This window comes from Gorilla gorilla, chromosome 16 (assembly GCF_029281585.2).
Source record: "Gorilla gorilla gorilla isolate KB3781 chromosome 16, NHGRI_mGorGor1-v2.1_pri, whole genome shotgun sequence".
In the NCBI taxonomy this organism is placed as follows: domain Eukaryota; kingdom Metazoa; phylum Chordata; class Mammalia; order Primates; family Hominidae; genus Gorilla; species Gorilla gorilla.
The window spans coordinates 69,087,556-69,106,408 of NC_073240.2; the positions used below are offsets into that span (position 1 = coordinate 69,087,556).

Sequence of the window (18,853 nt, forward strand, 5' to 3'; positions counted from 1 at the left end):
ATATATATGAGATATATATGATATATATGAGATTATATATGATATATATGAGATATATATGATATATATGAGATATATATGATATATATGAGATATATATGATATATATGAGATATATATGATATATATGAGATATATATATGATATATATGAGATATATATGATATATATGAGATATATATGATATATATATGAGATATATATGATATATATATGAGATGTATATATGATATATATATGAGATGTATATATGATATATATGAGATGTATATATGATATATATATGAGATGTATATATATGATATATATGAGATGTATATATATGACATATATATGAGATGTATATATGACATATATATGAGATTTATATATGATATATATGAGATGTATATATGATATATATGAGATATATGATATATGAGATATATGAGATATATATGATATATATGAGATATATGATATATGAGATATATGAGATATATGAGATATATATGATATATATGAGATATATGATATATATGAGATATAGATATATGATGATATATATGATATATATGAGATGTATATCATATATATGATATATATGAGATGTATATCATATATATGATATATATGAGATGTATATCATATATATGATATATGAGATGTATATCATATATATGATATATGAGATGTATATCATATATATGATATATGAGATGTGTATCATATATATGATATATGAGATGTGTATCATATATATGATATATGAGATGTATCATATATATGATATATGAGATGTATCATATATATGATATATGAGATGTATCATATATGATATATGAGATGTATCATATATGATATATATGAGATATATATGATATATAAGATATATATGATATATATGAGATCTATATGAGATCTATATGATCTATATGATATATAGATCATATATATGAGATCTATATGATCTATATATGAGATATATATGATATATATGAGATATAGATATATATGATATATGTATATCATATATATCCTGGCTTCCCTTCTTTCCTGGCTTAAATTTCATTGTCAACTATTTTGGTCATTCCTGTGGATACACCCTGAACTCCCTTGCCCCGTCTCCATTCACAATACCCATCTGGCCAACTCTAGTAAAGCCCAGCTCTCTGCTCTGTCCGGTCTCTCAGGCTCCACTAGGCAGCCCTGAGTGTGCCTCACTTTGCAGTCTCCAAAGAGCAACAACAGGGGAAGCCCCAGTGTGCAAGAGCTCTTCATACCTCTGCTTTAAAGTCATACTCCCCTGGCACAAGTCACAGGGCCAAGCTCAGCCTCAAAGGGTGGAGAAATAGATTTCATCTCTTGATGAAAGAAGCTACAAAGTTACATTGTAAAGGGGCTCATGTACATAGATGGAGAAAATTTGTGGCAATTTTTTCAATCTACCACAAATTTTAAAAGGAAAGAAAGTATATCTCAATCTTTCTCCTCCCGGGAGATATGTTAGTTTCTGCAAATCTGACTACTGTCTCCAAGAATCTCAGTTACTGAGATAATAGGAAGGAGAGGGGCAACTTTGTCAAATCATTAGATTCTCCAGAATTATGATAGCCTGGTCACCATACATAAGGTGACTACTGCTTAAAAAACTTTTTTTTTTTTAAGACAGTGTCTCAGTCTGTTGCCCAGTTGGAGGGTAATGGCTCAGTGCAGCCTTGCCCTCCAGGGCTCAGGTCACCCTCTCACCTCAGCCTCTTGGGTAGCTGGGACTACAGGTGCTTACCACCATCCCCAGCTAGTTTTTTTTGTTGTTGTTGTATCTTTTTTAGAGACAGGGTTTTGCCATTTTGCCTAGGCTGATCTCAAACTCCTGAGCTCAAGCTATCCACCTGCCTCGGTCTCCCAAAGTGTTGGGATTACAGGCAAGAGCCACCATGCTCGGCCCCCACAAAAAAACTTTTAAACATCTATTGAGTACAATGTTTTGCATGCGTTATAAAATACTTGCTCCCCATGACACTATATTATCATTGAGGAAATAGAGTCAAGGTAGTTAAAATATAAGCATGAAGTCACACAAGCAGGAAGTGGTAGAATCCAGATTTGAATCCAGGTCAAGCCAGAGCATGCAACCACTATGCTGTGTTATCTCCTAATGTGGTTTTTTTCGTAAAATAAGGCTTGTTTCATGTGGCATAAGCGTGGCTGATAAATACAGATGGTGCCTGACTTATGATGGCTTGACTTGGGATTTTTCCACTTTATAATGGTACAAAAGCAATACACATTCAGTAGAAACTGTACTTCAGCTTTTAAATTCTGCTCTTTTCCCAGGCTATGATACTGGCATATGTGCCCATGCTGGGCAGCGTTAGCGAGTCGCAGCTCCCAAGCAGCCACTCGGTCATGAGGGTAGACACCTGATACTCTACAGTGGACTGTGTTGCCGGATGATTGTGCTCAACTGTAGGCTAATATCAGTATTCTGAGCATGGTTAAGGTAGGCTAGGCTAAGCTGTGATGTTCAGTAGGTTAGGTGTATTAAATGCATTTTCAACTTGCACATTTTCAACTTACAATGGGTTTATTGGAACATAGTCCCATCCTAAGTTGAGGAGCATTTGTACTTTTTTTTTTTTTTGAGACAGAGTCTTGCTCTGTCACCCAGGCTGGAGTGCAGTGGCACGATCTCGGCTCACTGCAAGCTCTGCCTCCTGGGTTCACGCCCTTCTCCTGGCTCAGCCTCCCGAGTAACTGGGACTACAGGCACCCGCCACCACGCCCAGCTAATTTTTTTGTATTTTTAGTAGAGACGGGGTTTCACCATGTTTGGCAGGATGGTCTCGAGCTCCTGACCTTGTGATCTGCCTGCCTCAGCCTCCCAAAGTGCTGGGATTACAGGCGTGAGCCACTGCACCCGGCCCCTGTACTGTTTTTCAAGAAATTTTCATTCTATAACTTTATTACATGTCAACTACATAATCAACAGTTAACTTCTTTAGTGAAATATGATGAAATTAATTGTATATATTATATCCCATGGAGTCAGATACAGAGACATAGCATATAATAGCATAGTAATGTTAGACCCCATACTAGATTGTAAACTAGATTGTAGAGGTCATAAACTTGTATATCCCCATTTAATTTACTTTTTAATCTTTTTTTTTTTTTTTTTTTTTTTGAGGCAGGATCTCACTCTGTCGCCCAGGCTGGAGTACAGTGGTGTGATCATGGCTCACTGCAACCTCGACCTCCTGGGTTCAAGCGATCCTCCCACCTCAGCTTCCCAAGTAGCTGGGACTACAGGCACATGCCACCATACCTAGCTAATTTTTTGTATTTTTTATAGAGATGGAGTTTTGCCATGTTGCCCAGGCCACTCTCCAACTTCAGGGCTCAAGCAACCCTCCTGCCTCGGCCTCCTAAAGTGTTGGGATTACAGGCGGGAGCCACCACACCTGGCCTTAATCTTTAAAGAAAGATTGTTCTAAAATTCAAAGAAAGAGATATTCTAAAATTTATTCTTGAATAGGTGGGACATGCACACAGTACAGTAGTCCCCCATTCTCTGTGATTTCACTTTCTGTGGTTTTGGTTACCTGCAGTCAACTGCCATCTGAAAATATTAAATGGAAATTTCCAGAAATAAAAATTCATAAGTTTAAATTTTGTGCCATTCTGAGTAGGATGAGGAAATATCTTACTGCCCTGCTCTCTCTGTCTGGGATGTGAATCATCCCTTTGTCCAGAGTATCCATGCCGTATATGCTACCAGGCTGTTTGTCGTTTGGTAGCCATCTTTGTTTTGAGATGAACAAACATACTATACACAGGGTTCAGTACTATCCGAGACTTCAAGCATCCACCGGGGATTTTGAAACATATCCCCCAAGGATAAGGGGGGCTTCTATATACAATTTAAAAGGCATACATCTATAGCAAACAGTTTGGTGGCTTTCCACAAGGTTTTTTTTTTTTTTTTTTTTTTTTTTTTTTGAGACGGAGTCTTGCTCTGTTGCCCAGGCTGGAGTGCAGTGGCACGATCTCAGCTCATTGCAACCTCCACCTCCCAGATTCAAGTGATTCTCCTGCCTCAGCCTCCCAAGTAACTGGGATTACAGATGTGTGCTACCACATCTGGCTAATTTTTGTACTTTTAGTAGAGAGGGGGGTTTCACCATGTTGGCCAGACTGGTCTTGAACTCCCGACCTCAAGCGATCCAGCCGCCTTGGCCTCCCAAAGTGCTGGAATTATAGGCGTGAGCCACCGTGCCCAGCCGCTTTCCACAAGTTAAACATAAAATTCCCATGTGACCTACCAACGCTGCTCTGTGGTATATAACACAAATAATAACGAGCTCAAGCAAGAAGTATACACAAATGTTCATAGCAACTTTATTTGCAATAGCTAAGAGGTAGAAACAACCCAAATGTTCATCAATAGATGAATGGATCAACAAAGTGTGGTATAGCCATACAATGGAATATTATTTAGCTATCAAAAGTAATGAAGTACCGATGCAGGATACATGGATGAACCTTAAAAACCTTGGAAATATTATGCTAAATGAAGGAAGCCAGACACAAAAGACCACACAATGTATGATTCCATTTATATGCAATATCCAGAATAGGCAAATCATAGAGACATAAAGCAGATTAGTAGTTTGCAGTGGCTGGGGGGCAGAGGAGTGACTGCTTTATGGGTACAGGGTTTCTGTTTGGGGTGATGAAAACATTCCGAAGCTAGATCATTATGATAATGACATAACATTGTAAATGTACTGAATGTCACTGAATGGTATACTTCTAATGATTACAATGGTAAGTTTTATGTTATATGCATTGTACTACAAAAAGAAGCCAGAAAAGGGGTACGCAAGAATGTAGAGTAAAAACTGAGAGGCTGACTTGGGGTTCACTGCCTGTGAGTTAGCACTGGTCTGCAAGGAGCAGTACCATTCAATAAAATATTGCTGCCTATACATATGTTTAAAAAAAAACAACGAAAACAGCAAAAAACCTTGAGTCTTCCTCACATCCCTGTCTTCTAGCACCTAATTTCTCTCCCCAGAAGTCACTCCTGCTATCAATTTGTTCTATATTTGTACTGACAAATTCTGTGCATCTATGAACACATATATTTGTATTTAGTTTAATAATATTTTCATACAATTGTAAAATATTGTAGTATCATATACCTACTGTTTTTTTTTTTCTCTTTTGTTCCCCCAGCTCTCAGTATGGAGATTCCTCCCTTTCACTACCAAAGCAGAACTAACCCATTCTTTTACATAACTATTCAATGTTCCTTTGTTTCAAAGTTTTAACATTTGTTTATCATCTTTTGATAGAAATGTCGGTGGTTCCCTATCTTTTGTTTTCTTTTACTTTACAAATATCTTGTGAGTACTTACGCTAAATCAGGGATTAGCAAACTACAACCCAGGGGCCAGATCTGGTCCATCATTTGTTTTTGTCTGACCTGCAAGTTAAGAATAATTCTTCATTTTTAAATGGTTGAAAAAAGTTTTAATTTTTTTTTTTTTTTTTTTTTGAGATAGGGTCTGGCTCTGTCGTTCAGGTTGGAATGCAATGGCACGATCTTGGCTCACTGCAACCTCTGCCTCCCAGGCTCAAGCAATCCTATTAGCCATCATGCCTGGCTAATTTTTGTATGTTTTGTAGAGATGGCATTTCATCATGTTGCTCAGGCTGGTCTCAAATTCATGAGCTAGAGTGATCTCAAAGTGCTGGGATTACAGGCATGTACCACCTCACCCCATACCCCACTTTTCACATGTATGAATTTATCTATAGGACAAATTTTTTAAAAGTAAACTTGTTAGGTCAAAGGAAATGTGCATTTTATAATTTAATAAATATTACCAAATTGCTCTCCATAGAGGTTGAATCACTTTACACAGTTTGACCAACACTGTATGTTTTCAAACTTTTTGATCTTTGACAATATGATAGATTTAAAAAAAATGTATAGCACAAGCTATCATTTATGAGACAGAAATTTGAACCCTGATTGAATATTTGTGAATATTAAGGAATTATTGTTAATTTTTTAGACATAATGATGGTATTTTGGAACACTGAATAGATATTTTGGAAGATATTTTGCTTAGATATGATGATATTTTGGTTATATATTATTGAAAGATATAGACTAAAATAATTATTAATGAAATAATACAATGTCTGGGATTTGCTTCAAAATAATAGAATGGGAGTGTGTGTGGGATGGGGTATGGATGAATCATGACTATGAGTTTATGATTGTCGAATCTGGGTGATGTGCACTCTACAATTTTCTCTTCTTTTGTATATGTTTGAACCTTTCCAAAAAAAAAAAAAATTCACTTCCAAAAAAGGGAGTGACTGAGAGGAGAGTAATTGGAAACAATGAGTCCAGACAGCTCTCTTAAGGAATTTTGATATTTAAAAAAAGAGGGGGAAAAGGCCACTAGCTAGCAGGATCAACAGAAAGGTATATTTTAAAAAGAAATTTAATTATTCAAGTATTGCATATGGGTGGAAAATGCACAGCACAATGAATGATCAGTAAGTGAACATCCCTAAATATGAAAGAAAAGGTTTACTTATTGGATTTTTTGGTAAACATTTTTGTTGAAGTATAACTTACATATAGTAAAGTGCATAAACATTAAGTATACCAAACTTGATGGATTTCAACAATGAGTTATCCCCATGGAATCAACACCCTAAGTCAAGAATAGAGCTGTAAATCACTGTGGTGTCTGCAGGGGGGCGGGGGGAAAGAATAGAGCTGGGTGTAGTGGTGTTTACCTGTAATCCCAGCTACTTGGGAGGTTGAGGCTGTAGGATCACTTGAGCCCAGGAGTTTGAGGCTGCAGTGAGCTATGAACATGCCACTGCATTCCAGCCTAGGTGATAGAGAGAGATCCGGTCTTTAAAAACAAAACAAAACAAAAACAAAAACAAAAACAGAAAACATTTCCAGAATGCAAGAAGCTTCTTCCTTGTTGCCTTCCAGTCAACCAGTTAATACTCGCTGCAAAAGGTAAACTCTCTTGCCTTCTTTTGAACTTTCTATCAATGGAATCAGTAAAGTAGTGACTCTTTTGTGTCTGGCTTATTCTGCTCAACATGATGTTTGGACATTCATCATGTTGTTGCATGTAAAGGGCATTCATTCTCTTTTTGGTGTATAAAAATACGTAATAGTAGAACATTCTGATGTATGAATATCACCACAATTTATCCATTCTACTGCTCATGGACATTTGAGTTTTTCCAGTTTTTGACTATTACCAACAGGGCTGCTATAAACACTCTAGTATATGCTTTTTGGCATACATATGCACTCATTTCTGTTGGGTATATACATAGGAGAAGAATTGCTGGATAATAGAGTATGTATCTTTTTCACTGGTGGGCACCAGTTTTCCAAAGTAGCTGAATCAATTTATATTCCCACCAGCAATGTATGAGAATTGTTATGATCAGTGTTTTAAAGTTAGACACTACAGCTAGTGGATATCGGTATCTCAGAGCTGTCTTAATGTGTACTTCCCTGATGACTAATAATACTAAACTCTTTTTAAAAAATATGCTTATTGAGCATTTGAATATACTCTTTGGTAAAGTGATTGCACAAGTCTTTTGTTCATTTTCCCCCTTGGCAGTCATTTTCATAGTGATTTGTAGGAATTTTTATATATTTTGGATCCGAGTCCTTTGTGAGACACACAACACACACACACGTATAAAATAAATATTTACATTATTATATATTATATAAACAAATTGTATATAAAATAAATGTTTTCTCTCAATAGTGTGTATCCTCTATGTTCTTCTTCCTTCTCAAGATTGTCTTTGCTGTTCTTCATCCTTTGTAATTTCCATATAAATTCTACTGAGCTTTTTTACTTCTATCAAAAGAAAAAAAAAAGGATTTTGAGTGACATTGCATTGAACCTAACGAATAATTTGGGAAGAATTGACATTTTTACAATATTGTGTTTTCCAAAGTATAAATGTTATCTATCCCTCTGTTTACTTAGGTCTTTAAAATTTTAATTTAATCTAATTTTTTTTTGAGACAGGGTCCCCCGGGCTGGAGTGCAGTGGCGTGATCCTGGCTCACTGCAACCTCCGCCTCCTGGGTAACAGAAAAACCTGTTGATCAAGCAAAGTAAGTCTGAGTACTTATTTTAGCACTTACTTTTAAAGTAAGCGGGTAGGGCATAAGTTGTATTAGCCTTACTGCAGAAAGGAAGAACACTACCTCGATAGAGAATTAGTAGTATGTCAGAGGGAGATTTCAAGAAAGGATGTTTATAGGATTTGGGGGTCTGGGCTCAAATGGTTTAAGATGGTCTTACAAAGAAAGAAACTGATAGGAATTAAGCACAGTTTGTAATATTTAGGAGAGTTAGGATTAGTAGACACAGAGAAATAAAGGTCTCCATGCAAACCTTGATAAATAAACTGTCATATACGTGAGCTTTTTGCCTATTTGAGCAGTCTGTTATCCTGACAGGAGAGTTCTTTGGCCAAATGAGCAAACTGTTTTCCCCAATATGTTAATTTCTTGAAGCAAACAATAAATGTATTTGTTGGTTTACCACCTTGTCTTCCTGGGCAAGAATTTCCTAGGAGACTTGTGTCATGTTGACTCAAGCGGTCTTAGTCCTCATTCAACAAGACCAACTTCTTAGCCTGAAATCTCCCGTCTCATAAAAGTGGAGACCTATTTTTGCTGTCTGTCCTTTCTATACTGTGACTTTACTGTGGGTAGGGCATAAATCTTATGCTCCTGGATGTGGGGTTTGTTTATTTTTACATATTTGTAGCCAAATGTATATTAATTATTATTTATAATATTTGCTTTTATTTTCTGCTTTTAAAAACTTAATAGTGCATCACAATAATTTTCCCATTATATTATACAATCTTTATAAAAACTATTTTGATGGTTCTATTATTGAGATTGTTGAGGTTATATCATTAGCTAGATTCCAAGAAATTGAATCACTAAGACAAAAGGTATAAACCTTTCCAGAACCTTCATAAATATTATCAATTGCTTTCCTACACTTGATCTTAGCCAAAAGGCCAAGAAGCAATCAACTGCTTTCCTAAATAATTTTACCAATTTCCACACCTTTCAGCCAAATATGAGGAGTCCTATTTTACCAAACTCTCCGTAACACTGGATATTAATATTTTAAAAAATACTTGCTAATTTGCTATTGCAACTGATATCTTATTGTTATATGGATTTATATTTGTTTGATTCCTAAAAATGTTCAGATTTTTTTCATACACTTGTTTGCTGGTTCTATTAAATTCTTAAATTATTTGTTGTATTTTTCAAAATTGTACTCAGGTCATCAGGTGTAGAAAAGTAATTAATTGCACTTCTCACTTCATATTTATTGTCCTCACAGGTTAGTACAATTACTCTCTTGAAATTTTTCTTTTTTCTCCCTTCTTCTCTGATTCCTACCGTACATACCCATTCTTTTTTTTTTTTTTTTTTTTTTTTTTGAGATGGAGTCTTACTCTGTCTCCCAGGCTGGAGTGCAGTGGTACGATCACGGCTTACTGCAGCCTCTGGCTCCCAGGTTCAAGTGATTCTCCTGCCTCAGGCTCCCAATTAGTTGGGATTACAGGTGCCCACCACTGCACCCAGCTAATTTTTTGTATTTGTAGTAGAGATGGGGTTTCAGCATGTTGGCCAGACTGGTCTCGAACTCCCAACCTCTGGTAATCCATCTGCCTTGGCTTCTCAAAGTGCTGGGATTACAGGCATGAGCCACCACACCTGGCCCATACATACCCATTCTAAAGCATTTGTTATACATCCTTAAATATGCATGTATCCTTAGAAAACATGTATTATTATATTGTGTGTATATGCTATTTAATAAATAGAATCTAGTTATAAATTTCATTCTGTTTCCACACTTTTGCACTTAACCCTATGTTTGTGAAGCCTATCAATGGTGTTTTATGCATATCTATTCCATCACTTCTTTCTCCAGCATTGTATTTTCATAGTGTACTACGTATTAGTTGCAGTAACACTAGTTGCTGTAATAAACAAACCCCAAAGCACATAATGCTGAACACAATTGAAGTTTATTTCTTGCTCTTAAAATCCAAAAAATGGGTATTCCTCATTGGTGTGTGGGTTTCTCCCCAGTGGTGATTTAGAGAACCCGGCTGCATCTATCTTGTGGCTCTGCCTTCTTTAACATGGCTTCCAAGATGGTCGCATCCACCTGCATTGCATTGGCAGAAGGTGAAAGGCATAAATATCTTCTGTGAGAGGTTTTCATGGGCCTGGAATAGCAACATCATTTCCATTCATATTCTTTGACTAGACCTCAGTCAAATGGCTGTGCCTAACTGCAATGAAGACTGGAAAATGTAGTCTATTTGTGTGTCTTGGAAGAAAAGGAGATAGACTTGGTGAGCCACCAACCAATCTTCCCAGAGTGAGCATCCATCATATGGTTCTTCTCCATCTGTGATAATGAATACCTAAGTTGCCCTCACTTCCCCACCACTCAGATAAAGCCATGAGGAAGGTCTTTGTACCTAAAAACCTTTGTGAGTTCTCTGTGATAAACACTAACATTTGATTTTGCCTAATTTTTACCATTCTGACGTCCAAGTATAAAAAGTGGTATCTTGTGATTGCGTTCCTCTGATTACTAATAAATTTGAGTATCTCTTCTATTTTGGGCTTTTGCTTCTGTGAATAGCTTGTTCTTTTCCTATGCCATTTTTTTCTATAGGGTTTCCTGTGGCATTTTTTTTCCTACTGATTTGCATGAGTTTTTATATAACCTAGAAGATAATCACTCTTTTGTTTTAGATATTATAAACAAGTACAGAAAGCACATTCTTCTCAAGTACACATTGAACATTTCCCACAGATACACCACATGCTGAGACATGATCAAACCTCAACAAATATCAAAGGAATGAAATCCTACAGATTGTGTTCTTCGACTGTGGAATTAAGCCAAACATCTGTCATATGTAGCTAATAATACAATCCCCCACCGCTTTGAGATTTGATAGGACTTCTAAATAACTTATGAATAAAATGAAAAAAATCACGAGATTTAGAAAATATTTTGAACTGAATAATAATGAAAACACAACAAACCAAAACTTGCAGGATCATTACAACTAAAAGTTCTCAAATGTAAATCTATTGCTTCAAAATTGTTCGGATCATAACTACATTTGTTCTTGTCTAAATCCTTTTTTGATTTCCTACATCACCAAACCTAGCAAAATTATAAGGCAGGATAAGAGAAAAACCACTTATGAAAACAAAGATAAGGTGGAAGAACAACAATATATTTTAAACTAAGAAAAAAAAGCAAAGAAAACTATGGCTTGACATATTTGAAAGGTTTGCATCATCTTGGTATATTACATTTGCTGTGTAAATAAGTATGTTAGAGAAGCTGATACAATTTCTTAATTTGATTCTTGTAATAAACACATATAATTTTATTTTATAAACTGTAGGATGTCAGCCAGACAGTGATTAGAGGAAAATGTATGGCCTTAAATATATATATCAGAAATGAAAAAAAAAAAAAAGACTAAGAATTGGCTGGGTGAGGTGGCTCACGCCTGTAATCCCAGCACTTTGGGAGGCTGAGGCAGGTGGATCACTTGAGGTGAGAAATTCGAGACCAGCCTGGCCAACATGGTAAAACCCTGTCTCTACCAAAAATACAAAAATTAGCTGGGCATGGTGGTGCACACCTGTAATCCCAGCTACTCGGGAGGCTGAGGCAGGAGAATCGCTTGAATCCGGGAGGAGGAGGTTGCAGTGAGCCAAGGTTGTGCCACTGCACTCCAGCCTGGGTGACAGAGCAAGACTCCATCTCAAAAAAAAAAAACACTAAGAATTGAAAATCAGGAATCTAAAAGAAGAGCAACCAAATTAGGACCAAATAAAGAAAAAGCAAAGAAGTAATAAAGAGCAAAAATCTGTGAAATAGAAAAAAATTTGCAATATGGAAAATAAATCCAAACATTCATTCTTTGAAAAGGTTAAAAAAAACTGATAGGCCAGTCACAGTGGCTCATGCCTGTACTCCTAGCACCTTGGGAGGCTGAGGTGGGAGGATCGCTTGAGCCAAAGCTAAGGCTGCAGTGAACTGTGATCATTTCACTGTATTCAAGCTTGGGTGACAGAGTGAGACCTTGTATCCAAAAAAAAAAAAAAAAAAAAAAAAAAAAAAAAGATAAATAGTAGTAAGACTAAGAAAAACAAAGAGAAAATATGAATTATCAGTATCAGGAATGAAAAAAGCAGGCTATAAAAACAGATGCTACAGATATTAAAATGATAAAAAGATATTATACAAAATGTGCGCTAATAAATTCGAAAATTTGAAGGAAGTGAATCAATACTTTGAGAAGCCCAATTTACCAAAATGAACATAAGAAAAAGTACAAAATGTACATATACCTACATCTACTTTAAAAACTTTAATCCATAATTAGAAACCTTCCCTCAAAGAAAATACTAGAGGAGAAAAAAGGGAAAATTTCTCAACTTTCAGGCCAGCATAACTTTAATATAAAAACATATCAAAGTTATTAAAAAAGGAGAAGTTACAGACTAATGTCTCTAATAAATAATAGAAGGCAGCCAGGCATGATGGCTCACACCTATTATCCCAGCACTTTGGGAGGCTGAGGCAGGTGGATCACCTGAGGTCAGGAGTTCTAGACCAGCCTGGCCAACATACTGAAAACCTGTCTCTACTTACTAAAAATATAAAAATTAGCTGGGCATAGGGGCACACGTCTGTAATCCCAGCTACTTGGGAGGCTGAGGCAGGAGAATCGCTTGAACCTGGGAGGCGGAGGTTGCAGTGAGCCAAGATGTCGCCACTGCACTCCAGCCTGGGTGACAGAGTGAGACTCCGTCTCAAAAAAAAAAACAAAGAAAGTTCTATCCAACTCCATTAGTCAGGAAACCTCTTCAGAGCTCTCCTTGTCTGGAAGGCCCCTGACACTAACTCCAGGAGGCCAGGGCTTGTGTCTCAGTTGTACGAACTGGAGCTGGCTACTTAATCTCTTTGTGCCCAATTTTCTTCATCTGTAACATGAGACCTTGTTACCTAACTCACTGGCTCACAAGCTCAAAACAGAGTGAGAACATTCGAACACATTGCCGGGGGAGTGTAAACTGGATGTATTTTCTAGAAAGTAATTTGGCTAGATATATTCAGAAATATTCAAATCCTGTGAGCTAGTAATTCCATTACTAGAAATTTATTATTGGCACATAATCAGATATACAGACAAAAATACAAGTAAAGAGGTGTTTGTGGCACTGTTATTTTAATAGTAATATTTTTGTAAACATCTTGAAAGTCCAACAATCAGGGCATGGCCACCAAAATTATAACACATCTATTCTGATAAATGCAGCCATTATGAATTGCTGTAGCAGAATATTTGGTAACATTGAAAAATGCCAATGACTTTATGTTAAATGAAAAGAAAAAAAGATATGGAACTCTTTGTGTGGTATGGCTCCAATTTTGTTTCATGAACTATATATGTCTGTGGACTCAGAAAACAGACTACTGGGAAATTTACTGAAAATCTTATTGCTGGTGGTATAATTCTATATATATTTAAAATCGACATTTGAAAAGTTGTCCCAGCATTCCTCATAAGCATGTGTTGCTTTGTTAATAAGAGAATCAAATATTTAAAAAGTAACCCAAATTAAAATTATTTGTGGGAAACCTCTTTGAAAATCATTGTGCTACACGTGAGATGTAAGTGCGTTTCTGGGGCTTTAGAAGCACAGACGGATTCCTGTTTAAATCAATACATTTGACTGCAAGGAAGGTAAATGGGTGAGTGGGTGGCCACGCTGGGCACGGCTCCTAAGTCAGGCGCTCTGCCTGCCTGCTCCGCCCCTGCAGCCCAGCAGCGAGAGTCCTGCCAGCCCTAACCCCGTTTGTTTTTCTTCTCCCCCTGGATCCACCACCCAGCTCTCCTTCCTCCGGTAGGTATGAACATGAACGAGTCTGTCTGGTCTTGTCTGCTAAGTGAATCATGCCTCAGAAATGGGAAATGGCCTCAAGGCCAGGGTCTGTCTCCATGGAAGAGCTGGGACTAGCCTCAAATGTGACATCAGCGTGAGTGCTGAGGGTTTCGCTGCAGCTTCCAGGCTAGATGGCAGGTGTGGGTGTTGCCATGTTTCTGGGCTTCTGGGCCAGGTCCTGATGGAATGCTAAAGTGATACGACCAGACACAGGTGAGAAGAAGGCTGCTTCTCCTGTGGTATGATTTGAGGGCATACTTAGGTCTCTCTGGTGCTGACTCACCCTCCTCCCATCCTGAAATCACCATTATAAAAACTCCTTTGCCAGGGAAGATAACTGAAAGGAGTGGACACGGAGGCTCCTGCTGAAATGCATGGGATCACACAGGGCAGCAACATCTCCTAATATTAGCACTGAGGATCTGGAATCAGTCAAGCTTAGGTTTGGATCCCAACTCCACTACTGCTTGGGGATGTCCCTTGGTGCCGCTGACATCTGTAAATGATGACAAAAAGCACTTACATATACCAAGCAGATGCCAGGCACAATTCTAAGTGCCCTTCTATTAACTCACAACAACCTTATTAGGAAGTTACTCATAATCACATCCATATTACAGAGGAGGAAATTGAGGCACGGGGTGGTGAATTAACTTGCTCAAGGTCTCACAGGATCAGCACTAGGATGAGTCCACACCCAGTGTGGCTCCTATGCTTTTAATGACCATGTTTGGGAATCTTATTAGTATCAGATGGGATAATAATAGAAATCATGACTTATTAGGGGCTTACTCAGTGCCAGGCACTGGACTAAATGCTATATAGGAATTTCCTCATTTGTTCATCCCAGTGCGTGGATGAGGCAAGGACTATTGTTAGGTGCTAACATCACCCTGGCAGGACAGCCAACTGTATACAAGGCCCTATGTTAAGGGCTGGGCCTTCAGGAGATTGCTATGGCATAAAGAGTTAAAATGTGTCCATAATAACTATGATTCATGGTAGAATCATAGGTTGATGGAGCTGGAAGAAAGCTTAAAGGTCATCTGGTTCAGATGCATTTTTACTGATGACAAGAACCAGAGTGTGTGTGGGAGGGTGGTGGGAAGGTTTAATCCCACAGGAGTTTTGGGAGAAGATTTAGTGAGATGATAACAGCAGCCAGCACTTACTGAGTTTGGGTGCTGTGTATGCTTGTATGCTTATCTCATTCAACCCTTCAACCAGATAAGGGTGACGTTATTATTATCCCAGTTTCACAGATAGGGAAACCGAGATGTTGAGAAGTTGAGCAAGTACCTTGCCCAGCGGCACACAGCTAGCAAGTGGTGAAGTTAGGATGCTGCAGGCTGGATTCCAGAGCTCAGGTGCTGAATTACCATGCTGAATGCCATCCCAGTGATAGAAGGAGGTTAAAAGGCCTGGGAAGAAGCTGGACTGGGTGGATGGGAAAGGCCTTTGGAGACTATGAAATCCTGTACAGACACGAGTAATTTTTGGAAGGAGGTAAAGGTCCCAAGAGAGGTATAAAGTGGTATAGACCTCAGGGCAAAATCAAGGAAGATGTCCAGGATGAGATGGCATTTGCTTTGGATGTGGATCTGTGCTCCTGGGGTAGAAGTGAGGGCTGTCCAGACTATGTGTGGGATGGTGGTGGGGTTTCCTCCAGCCCTTCCCCATTGGCATTGGATGGCTCAGTAAGTTAGTTAATTGGCCCCTTAGCCCAAGTGAAGTGACCAGGACCACAGAAAGCTTTGGACACCTAAAGCTGGGGTCCTGACTGCAAAGAACATGATGGGTGGGGAGAACTGAGAGGGCACAGAAGGTTGGTAGCAGGTGGGGTGGGGGTGGCCAGACAGCCTGAGTTCAAATCCTGATGTTCTCCCACACTCCAGTTATGAGGCCACAGACAAGCTACTCCACAGCTCTCTGCCTTAGTTTCTTCATCTGAAGAATGGGAATGATAATAATGGCATGTACTTCAGAAGCTTTTGTAAATATAACATGCTCATCTGTGTGAAATGTTCACTGTGATGCCTGGCACAGATATTTCTGTCATTCTAAGCCCAGGATACCGATTGGTACCACTATCCAGAGAAGAATGGGGTTAGAACAAAGCAGACACACGTCTATTTCAACCTACTTTCCTTGTAAACCTAAATCTGGCAGAGATGAATGGCTTCGCAAAATAACACAGACTAGCCACCCCCTCTCCTCCAGCCTTGGTTTTGTTTTTGCCAATCATTAGATTTGCTTTTCAGGGAAAGGCAAGGAGAGTGGGAGGCAGAGGAGGCAGAGGCCAGTGGGCTGCCAGTTTTGTGAAACCAGGCTGATAGACTGTCAGTGGTTTCTGAGTTATCACTCTTATTTCTGACATCATCCTTGTGCAGCTCTGTTGGAATTTCTGAACTCTTGTGAATTAGCCTCCCCAGCCCCTTGTATACCATGGGTTTACTCTCCATTCTTAGAGGCGGGCACATTCTTGCAGAGAAAATGCAGATGGGGACAAAGTCCTTTCTTGAGCAGGTTAGTGGCAAAATAGAAGGATTTTGCCAGGTGGGCAAAATAGAAGGATTTTGTCAGGTGGGCAAAATAGAAGGATTTTGTCAGGTGGGCAGGAGGGGAGTAAGAGGAAAGAGAAACTAGTATGTACTGAGGCACCCCTTCATAGGACCAGGCTTGGTGAAGAAGCTGGCATGTTCCCATCACACCAGCCCTGCAAGGAAAAGATTTGACTCCATTGTATAGATGTAGAAACTGGCCCAGAGCCACAGCTTGTCCATAGATATGGAAATCCCACCCAGATCTATTCAACACTAAGGGTCACCCTCTTCCTCTATAGTACGTGAAAGGGGTATAAGATTAAAACAAGTGTCTTTACTGGTGCTTGAAAAATAACATTTTTGCATGCACTTTATCTGAGGAACTCCATTGACTTACAGCTGCAGGCTGGATTGACCTGACTTGGAAAAAGAACGCTCCATGGAAGGCATGGCAAATTCTGCTCATAGGCCACTATAATGCCTAGGAAGCAAAGTGCAGGGAAAGGTCAGTCCTGCCTTATTTCCAGGTGGAAGGCTGCAGTTTGTTGTCATCAGCAAATCAATCTCCATCAGGATATAGCTACTTGTAGTTATGTTTTACTATTGCACATTTGCTCAGTGGCTTTCTGTCCAGGGAAGAGGAAATAGGTCAAAAGCACAAGGAACTATTTCTGGGCCCTGGCCTTTGGGAAAGCAGCCTTGTCCTGTTTACACATCCTCTCTCCAGATTTGCACAACCTGACCACAGAAACGTCACCCTCTAAGCCCAGGTAAACAGGCCACTAAATAGTCTCCAGTCAGCCAATAGCTATTAAGAAACCAAGGGAGCCCAGAAGCCTATACGAAGCAACTTTGATAAACACAGAAGAAAACAGCAGCCCAAACCTCCTGACTTTGGGCTGCTGGAGCAAAGAGGTATTCCCATCTTGGGGTGGAGGCCACACAATGCAAGTTCTGAGCCCCTCTCCAGCTTGACCCTTGGAGCAGTCACCCCTTGTAGTACCCATCCAGTTACACCACCAAATTGAGGTAGAGAGGGCACGAGGAAGAAGGAAGTCTCTTATTCAGCAATGAGTCTGGATGAATCAGGTCTCCCTTAGAAAACAAAACTGGAAGAAGGGGCCTGTGTCTGGACTTTTTTACATCACCTTCTTCAGAAAGTTGGTTGGGAATAGAATGTAGAATGATTCAGGAACATAATAGGGTAAAAGGCTATGAGGAGATGGTTTTTCTAAAGAGCCAGGCACTCCTCCAGGTCAGCTTGTGCCCAGGTAATCAAAGTGTGTTGGCAGAGGAGAGGGAGGGTGGTAGGGAGATGGAGTTAGAGATATGGAGAGACAGAGAGAGATAGAAAGGCAGAGAGGAGACAGATGGTAGATGAGGTGCATGCTTGCTGTATGGAGCCAGAAAAGGAAGTCATCACACATCTGAATGTGTCATTGCCAAGTTCCAAGACCAAAAAGCCTGGGTCCCTGTCAAACACTGGGTTTTTTCATGACCCTGAAGTCCCCAAATAAACCAGCCAGCTTCCCCCACTTCTCGATCAGCTATTTCAGAGACGCTACCAGTAGAATCTTACCTTCAGCCCTTATTGCCAATGCTGTTTTTGTTTATGGTAAGGAGAAAAATAACTCGTGTTTCTGTAGGGATCTGCAATAAGTGGGTAAAGCTGAGCTGTAGAATGGAGAGAATTTGAGAAGTGACCCACACCTCCACCAATAGCTGCAATGGAAGTGAGGCCTTTACCTCCTAGAATTGGAATGGTGGGGTTCAAATAAAATAATGTATGTGAACTTGTTGAGCCGAGCCCTGTCCCTTGGAGCCACATAAATGCATTTGTTCTTTCTCTATGGTAAATTTTGTCCTTTGGGGAAGGAAGAGGGAGGAAGTCACTTTCATATTGAGTTTTTTGAGGCTGTCCCAGAAGCTTCATCACCTACCATCCACTCCTACAATCCTAATCCAAGGCCTGTCCCCCTATCTACTCTTGCCTTCCAGAGTTTATTCTCCATACAGCAGCCAGAGTGATCTTTTTAAAAAACACAAATAGCATCTTGTCACTTCCCTCTTTAAAACCCTTCAAATGCCCCCATCACAGAGTAGACTTAAACCCTTTGCTATGGGTTATTAGGCCCTAACGTGTGTTGCATCCTCTGACTTCATCTCCTATCATTCTTACTGTGGCCCACTCTGCTGCAGCCACACTGACCTTTCTGTT

General features: G+C 39.0%; 1 pseudogene; it reads right to left on the minus strand.

Moving 5' to 3' along the window:
- Positions 1 to 8,990: 8,990 nt before the first annotated feature.
- LOC115930973 (uncharacterized) lies at positions 8,991 to 9,111 on the minus strand (annotated as a pseudogene).
- Between the last annotated feature and the right edge of the window lie 9,742 nt (positions 9,112 to 18,853).